We start from the raw sequence: 8,284 nt of genomic DNA, 5'->3' as shown, positions 1-8,284 counted from the left end.
TTAATTCTAAATATGATGAGAAGGCACTGGAGTGTTTTGGTCAGACACCTCTGATACCCCACCTCTTTTTTTTTTTTTTTTTTTTTTGCCATGCCCCATGGCTTGTAGAATCTTAGTTCCCCAATCAGGGATTGAACCTGCGCCCTCACGGTTAAAGCGCAGAGTCCTAACAACTGGACTGCCAGGGAATTTCCAACCCACCTCAAACGAAGGAAGCACTCCTAGTTAACCACCTGAGGCCTCCAACCAGGGGCTTTGACAGTGAGGTCCCTGAACCGGCAGCATCAGCACCACCTGGAACTTGTTAGAAACACAGACGCTCGGGACCCACCCCAAACCTACAGATCAAACACTCTGAGAGTGGGACCCAGCAATCTGGGTTTCAACAAGCCCTCCAGGTGATTCTGATGATGTACAAGTTTGGGAACCACCGCTCTGGAATCAATAACCTACCATTTAGAAACATGACCCAGAGTCGCCACCCGGTGTTATTTTATGGGAACTACAACCTGGCCGCCACTTCCAGCATCAGCCCACGGGAAGAGGAAGGACACTTCCACCAAAGGGACACAGACAGGGTCATGGACAGGAGGGTGGCTTTAGTGTGTTCCTGCCCACTTTTCTCATATGCAAGGACACACAACGTAGGAAGGCTTCCTCAGTGATTAACGTCAAGTTTTCTCCCTGCTACACTTGGGATAAAACCCAGATTCCTTGCAGTCTGCTCTCTCCCTATCTTCCTGTCCTCATTTCCTCTCCCCTCTCACTCATGCATTCCCTGCCAGCTTGCTTCCTTGCTGCTTCTCAAACACACCAAGAATATTCTCACCTCTGGGCTTTGGTATTTGCTGTTCCCTCTGCCTGGAAAGCTCTCCCCTCAGACGTGCAAGGCTCACTCCTTCACTTCAGTCAGATCTCTGTTCAAATGCCACCTCCTTCAGGAAGCCTTCTGTGACTATACTCACCAAGGAGCTCTGGCCCTTCTCTCTTTCTGTCTATGACCCTGTCTTCTTTTTCTTCCTCCTCGACATTATCTTACACATTTATTTGATTTTTGTCTATCCTCCTTATGAGACCATGAGTTCCAATAAGGAAGGGATGTTTGTTCTGTTCACTGTTATAGCCCCAATACAAACAGTAGGTGCTCTGTAGATATTTACTGAACAAATGAATATACTCTGTGAGGCAGGTGTTATCACCCTCTTTCCAACCAATGGGGAGACTGAGGCTCAGTAAAGTGATATGACTCATTCAAGCTCACACAATGAGTAAGGGACTGGGATCCATATTCAAAGTAAGAGTTCTGGAAGCTGAGGTGTGATCTGTGTTCATGGTGACACCTTGGCGCTCCTGAGGCTAGGGAGACTTTTCAATCTGGCCACCATGCCTCCATCACCCAAAGTCGGCAAGCAGGGGGTTATGAGTTCTAAAGAATGTTCTTCAAGGTCAAGGGACGGAGGGCAAGGGTCCAGTGCCGAAATCCCAAGTGGGGCAGCACTTCCAGGAGCACTGGGCAGCCCCCAGTGACTGGGGGGGTGCCCCAAGCATAGAGCAGGAGGGGAGCAGGAGTGCAGACATCCTGCAACAGATCCCAAGTTGTACGTGGTATTCAAACGGCCCTTTGTTAATTAGCGTAGGTGAAAACCTTGTTTTTAATGATCTGAGCCTGGGACCAAATTCTATTTCACAGCAAACACAATGTGCGGGGGCTTGTGTGTGTGTGTTGTTTTTTTGTTTTGGGTGGGGGGTGGTTTTGGCTGCAATGCGAAGCTTGTGGGACCTTAGTTCCCCAACCAGGGACTGAACCTGGGCCCTCAGCAGAGAGAGGGTGCGGAGTCCTAACCACTGGATTGCCAGGGAATTTGGGGGGGCTTGTTTTGTTTTGTTAATTTTTAATGGGCTTTGTTTTAGTTTTAGGTTTACAGAAAATTTGTGCAGAAATTATACTAAGTACCTTTAGACTTCCTCTCCCCAACACACCCAGTTTCTTCTATTATTAACACCTTGCATTAGTGTGATACATTTGTTACAATTGATGAACTGATGCTGATACATCATTTTTAACCAAAGTCCATAGTTTACATTAAGATTCACTCTTTGTGTTGCAAGGTTCTGTGGATTTTGACAAATGCACAATGTCCTGTATCCACCATGACAGTATCACACAGAAGGGTTTCATTACCCTAAAAATGCCCTGTGCGCCATCTATGCATCCTCCCCCGCCCCAAATCCTTGGCAACCACTGATCTTTTTATTGTCTATAATTTTGCCTTTTCCAGCATAGTATTTGCTTGGTTTTAATATACAGTGAATCTGCCAGGAAAGCAACCACCACATTAGTTGGGAACAGACCAGGCTGTGCTTGGTTCAAAACTTCACCTAGGGGCTTCCCTGGTGGCGCAGTGGTTGACAGTCCGCCTGCCAATGCAGGGGATGCGGGTTCGAGCCCTGGTCTGGGAAGATCCCACATGCCGCGGAGCAACTGGGCCCGTGAGCCACAACTACTGAGCCTGCGCATCTGGAGCCTGTGCTCCGCAACAAGAGAGGCCGCGATAGTGAGAGGCCCGCGCACCGCAATGAAGAGTGGCCCCCGCTTGCCACAACTAGAGAAAGCCCTCGCACAGAAACGAAGACCCAACACAGCTAAAAATAATAAAATAAATAAATAAATAATAATTTTTTAAAAAGGAATTCCTAAAAAAAAAAAAAAAACTTTACCTAGAACCACTCACATTTTGGACCACCATGGCCATGCAGTTGTGGTGTTTGAGTTGTCAGAACTCCTGATTCAGCCCACAGTTTCACAGTGATTCTACCCACATCCATGCCTTCCCGACTACAGTCGTCCCTCGGTATCCGAGGGGGACTGGTTCCAGGACTTCCCACAGATACCAAAATCTGTGGATGCTTAAGTCCCTTATATAAAACAATGTAGTATTTGCATATAACATACGCACATCCTCCCATATACTTTAAATCATCTCTAGATTACTTATAATACCTAAAACAATGTAAATGCCACGTAAATAGTTGCCAGTATGTGGCAAATTCATGTTTCGCTTTTTAGGACTTTCTGAAAAAAAAAAATTTTTTTTTCTAATATTTTCAGTCCGAGGTTGGTTGAATCCTTGGATATGGAGGACTGACTGCACTTTGTGACAATATTGTGCCCAAATATTTATGTGTTGATTTATTCTAAATTACTTTCACTTTACTTTCTTTTATATTACAATTAAGGTATTATTTATGTTTAAAAATATGTGTGTCAATAGGTTATGTTATTTGTGAATTTCATTTTAGAAAAGAAAAGAAGCGTTATAATTATGGTTAAAAGGAACACTGGGTCCCGATTTCAACCCAGTTATACTGCATGACAATCATGGCAGCAGCAAGCACTGAGGAGTGCCCGCCCCTCAAAAGGTACTGTGCTAGGAAAGCGACTTGCACGTATGAATCATTACATCTGCAGTTCCCCTACCAGGTGCTACACAGTGTGTAGTTTTACCCCATTTTCAGAGGGAGAAACTGAGGTTCAAACAGAATAAGGTCCCTGAGTGGGACTGGAAATTGAATCCAAACCTATGCTTCTAACCCCCCAGCATCCAGCGGTGGATTTCCTTGGCCTCCTGGAAAGACCATGTTGTGCGAGCTAATCATCCTCAGGCCCTAAGGCCGCAGGAAAGGGTGGAGGCACATGGGGCAGCAGAGAGGTCAAGAGTACAGGTTATGACCTGGGTTCTGTGTCACTTACTCATGTGTGACCCTGGACAGTCGCTCCCCCTCTCTGAGGATTAGTGGTCTCACCTGTAAAATGGGGGTAATGTCACCAAAGTGTGGTAGGTACTGTCCCTTTCCATGTTACCAATGTGGAAACTATGGCTCATAGAGGGGAAGTGACCTACCCAGTGTGAAATGAGGGATGATGGGATTGTCCTCTAAGGACACACTCCATTGCCCCATAAGGTCCCCATGGCTCCTTCAAAGCCCAATTCAAGACTCAAAGGTCACCAGGCAAAGGTCAGGGGTCACCTACCCTAGGCACCCATTCCCCAATCCAACCACCCACATGTGATTCCCACAAGGTAGAAGTATCTGAAAGCCCCCAGTGGGCTGGGAGAGCTGGGGGGCTGTCTGTGGAAGCACTGGACCTCAGTTTCCCTGTGCTGGACTCCAGCTCCAAAACACAGCCCAAATCAATCCATTCCTCTCCGTCTCCCCTACTGCTTCTACTCAAGTCTATGACACCATCACTTCTCACACAGCCCACCCCTTGCTCCCCTCCTCCTTGCTCCCCACCTAGCAGCCAAGGAGATCTTTTATGAGTGAAAAATCATACAAAGTCACCCCCTTGCTTAAACCTTCCATGGCTCCCTATTGTTCTTAAGCCAAATGCCTCTACCCACCTCCCTCATCTCATTTCTCCCAATGTTCCCTCCACTCTCCCACCACCCTCATGTATGTTCAGGTCCCATCAGCCTCCTCCACATGCCTTTAATGCAACAGCATGCTCCTCTCTTAGGATCTGTGGCCAAGCTGTTCCTCCTCCTTGGTCAGCCCAGTCACGGCCCCCTCCTTGCCTTCACTGGGCAAACTCTTCCTCCCTCCCTACCCTAAGACAGCTTTTCCTGCTATGCATGCTCATACACCGCTCACTCATAGCCTAGCAATAAGCCCAGTTTGTGATGATAGATTTATCTGGTTATCTTCTCCCCACTTGACTTAGGTCCACCAGGCAGGCCAAGGACACTGACTTGTTTCCCTTGTGTACTGAGAACCTAGAAGTGTTTGCCCAGAGTTGGCACTCAGGAAAATCTGCTGAATGGTAGAGTGCAGGCATGAATGGTCACCCAAAGGATAGGGTTGCCCATCTCCTCCGCCACGTGGACTAAGACACCCAGGACAGCTTGAAGAAGAATGTGGGGGAGGAGAGAGAAGCTGGGGATGGAAGGCAGAGGAAATCCCAGGCACAGCTCAGCCTGCTGTTCAGCATGAGCCTACATGTGCCAGATGCCATGCTGTGCGCTGGGGACAGTATGTATGCTGGGTTAGTGAGAAAACAAGCTCTGAGCCGCACTGTCTGGGCTCAGAGCCCAACTCACTGCTCACTAGCTGTGCAAGTTTGGGCAAGTCACTAAACCTCTCTGAACCTTGGTGTCCCCAACTACCAAAGAGGAGAAGTTACTTGATTACAGAAAACCCATGCCTTAGGGCATTAGAACTTAATACGCCCTTGACACTCCAGTGGACCCAGCAGTTCTATTTGGTTACTATTGCTGAATCACAACCACTCCAATTTTTAGTGGCTTAAAACAACCATTTTTTCCTTACTATCGTGTGAATCAGGAGTTTGAAAGGATCAGCTGGACAGCTCTTGCTTGGTTGCAGTCAGATGTTGGCAGGGGCCATGCTTATCTGAAGGCTCAATGGCTGGCTGTTGGCTGGAAGCACCAACAGGTGGCTTTTCTACCATGGTGGCCCAGGGAGGGCAACGTGTCACATTCGTTACCTGCACCCCTTCCTTTATCTCAGTTTCTAGCAGCCAGCTCAATGACAGTTGCCTCCTATCTTTCTAGCTCACTCTATCCAGTACCCCAATGCCAACGACCCTTCAGCCCTACTGGGAGCTCTGATCCGTTGAGCCTATCACCTTTTCCCTTGTGTCCTCATTTGTCTTCTTGCTGAGTAAAGCCACAGGGCAGCATTATTCCCATGCACTGCACACCCGAGATGGCCCTGCCCCGCTCTGGCTAAACACCCACCAGTTGACACCCTCTGTCCCTCTGTGCTTGTTCTCCTGCAGTAGAATGTGGCTAGGGACCAACACACCACCACGTGGGCTGGTCTGACTTTACTTACATGATGGCTAGTCTCAATGAGGTCTTTAGCTCTGCCTGACAATTACGCTAGAGTTCCCTTGTCCATTAATTCTCCCCAGGCAATTCCTTCCTCTTTTCTCCTCAAACCTCTATCACCTTCTCCTCCGTTCTCACTCTTAGCTGAGGACCCTGCTTCCTATTCCACAGGGAAAACTGTAGCAATTAGAAAATACTTCCACAAACTTCCACTACACAGCTACCTGCCTACCCTCATTGGTACCCACTTATACTCTGCCTTCTCTTCTGTGACCAGGGACCTGTGCTCCAAGCCATGGTCAACCCTCCACTGTGTACAGACCCCACCATCTTTCTCCCTTCTAGCCACTCCCTTCTCCCTCTTGCATCATCATCATTTCCAATCTACTGAATCATTCTCATCAACATAAAAACATGCTAGTATTTCTGCATTTAAGTAACTTCTCTTGACCCGTTTGCTCTCCACCTACCACCCCATCCTCAGTCCCACAGCAAAACTCCTCAAAAATTGTCCATACCACTGCCTCCATGTCTCTCCTTCCATTACGGAAAAGGTACAAAAATAGTACAAAGAATAACCAAATACCAGTCACCCAGATTTTACCACCTTTGCTGTATCATTCTCTCTCTCTTCCTCCTTTTCCTGAACTCTTTTACAGTAAGTTGCAGACATGATTCCCTTTACCCCTAAAAACAAGTGTGTATTTCCTAAAAGCAAGGACACTCTCTTACAATAATCAAGATCAGAAATTTTTACATTGATACAATTATCTAATCTACAGACCTTATTCAAATTTCACCAGTTGTCCCAGTAATATCTTCTACAGTAAGTGAAAATTTTTTCCTGGTCCAGGATCTCACATCTCATTCTAGTTCTTGTGTCTCTTTAGTCTCCTTAATCTAGAACTGCTCCTTAGTCTGTCTTTGTCTTTCATGAGCTCAACATTTCTGAAGAGTACAAGCCAGTCATTCCGCAGTAACATCCCTCAGTTTGGGTTTGTCTAATGTTTCCTCATGAATCAGTTATGCATTTTTGGCAGAAATACCACTGAAAGGATGCTATGATCCCCTCAGTGCATCACATGAGGCGGGACATGAGGTCAATTTGCCCCATTACTGGCGATGCTCACCTCATCACTTGGTTGATGTGGTGTCTGCTGGGTTTCTCCACTGTAAAGTTACTATTTTACTCTTCGTAATTAATAAGTATCTTGTGAGGAGATACTCTAAGACTATGCAGATATCCTGTTTCTTGTCAAACTTTAATCCACTATTGCAGCATCCATTAATGATTCTCTCCTGAAACAATTATTACTACAGTGGTTGCCAAATGGTAAATTTCTAATTCCTCTTTTTCTGTATTTATTAGTTGTCCTTTTACTGTTAAGAGCTTTCCTTTCCCCTTATGTGTGTATGTATGTATGCATTTATATCTTAATCTTCATATACTCTTTCTTAATCCCGCTCCAATCAGGCTTTTGTTCCCACCATTCTACCTAAACTCTTTCCTGTCAAAGTAACAATGCCCTCCACTTGGCTGAATCAGTTCTTGGTCCTCATCTTCCCTGACCTCTCAGCAGCACTTGACATAGATCAGCAATTCTCCCCCCTTGAAATGTTTTCCTTACTTGGTTCCCAGGACACTTACCTCACTAGCTGCTCTCTCTCAGGCTCCATTGTTGGTTCCTTGTCTCTTAATGTTGGGGGCCCGGGGTCTCAGTCCTTTGTCCTGTCCTCTTCTTTGTCTATGCTCACTCTGTTGGAGATCTCACCCAGACGCATGGCTTTAGAAACCATTTCCACAATGATGACTCCTGTATTAATCTACTCTGCCATAACAAGATACGACAGACTGGGTGGCTTAAAAACAGAAATGTATTTTTTATTTCTCACAGTTCTGGAGGTTGAAAGTCCAAGATAAAGGTGCCAGCAGGGTTGGTTTCTGGTGAGAATTCTCTTCCTGGTTTGCCACCTTCTTCGTGTGTCCTCACATGACCTTTCTCCTGTACAAACACACACACACACACACACACACACACACACACAGGGAAAAAGAAAGAGATGGGGGGCACTCAGATGTCTCTTCCTCTTCTTATAAGGATTATCGGATTAAGGCCCCACCCTTGTGACCTCATTTAATCTTAATTACCTCCTTATAGGCCCTATCTCCAAACACAGTCATATTGGGGGGTTAGAGTTTCAACATATAAATTTTGGGGAGACACAATTCAGTCCATCACAACTCCCAAAATTACAACTCCAGCTTGGGCTCAGATTCATACATGCAACTTCTAACTAGGCATCTCCACTTGGAAGTCTGATAGGTGCCTCAAATTTAACAAGTTCCAAATGGAACCGGTAATTCTCCCCTCCTTTCCCCTGAAACAAAGTTCTCCTCCTATAGCCTTCCTCATCTCAGTGAATGGCAAATT

This window comes from Balaenoptera musculus, chromosome 15, assembly GCF_009873245.2.
Source record: "Balaenoptera musculus isolate JJ_BM4_2016_0621 chromosome 15, mBalMus1.pri.v3, whole genome shotgun sequence".
Lineage (NCBI taxonomy): Eukaryota > Metazoa > Chordata > Mammalia > Artiodactyla > Balaenopteridae > Balaenoptera > Balaenoptera musculus.
This window is presented reverse-complemented; position numbering follows the sequence as displayed.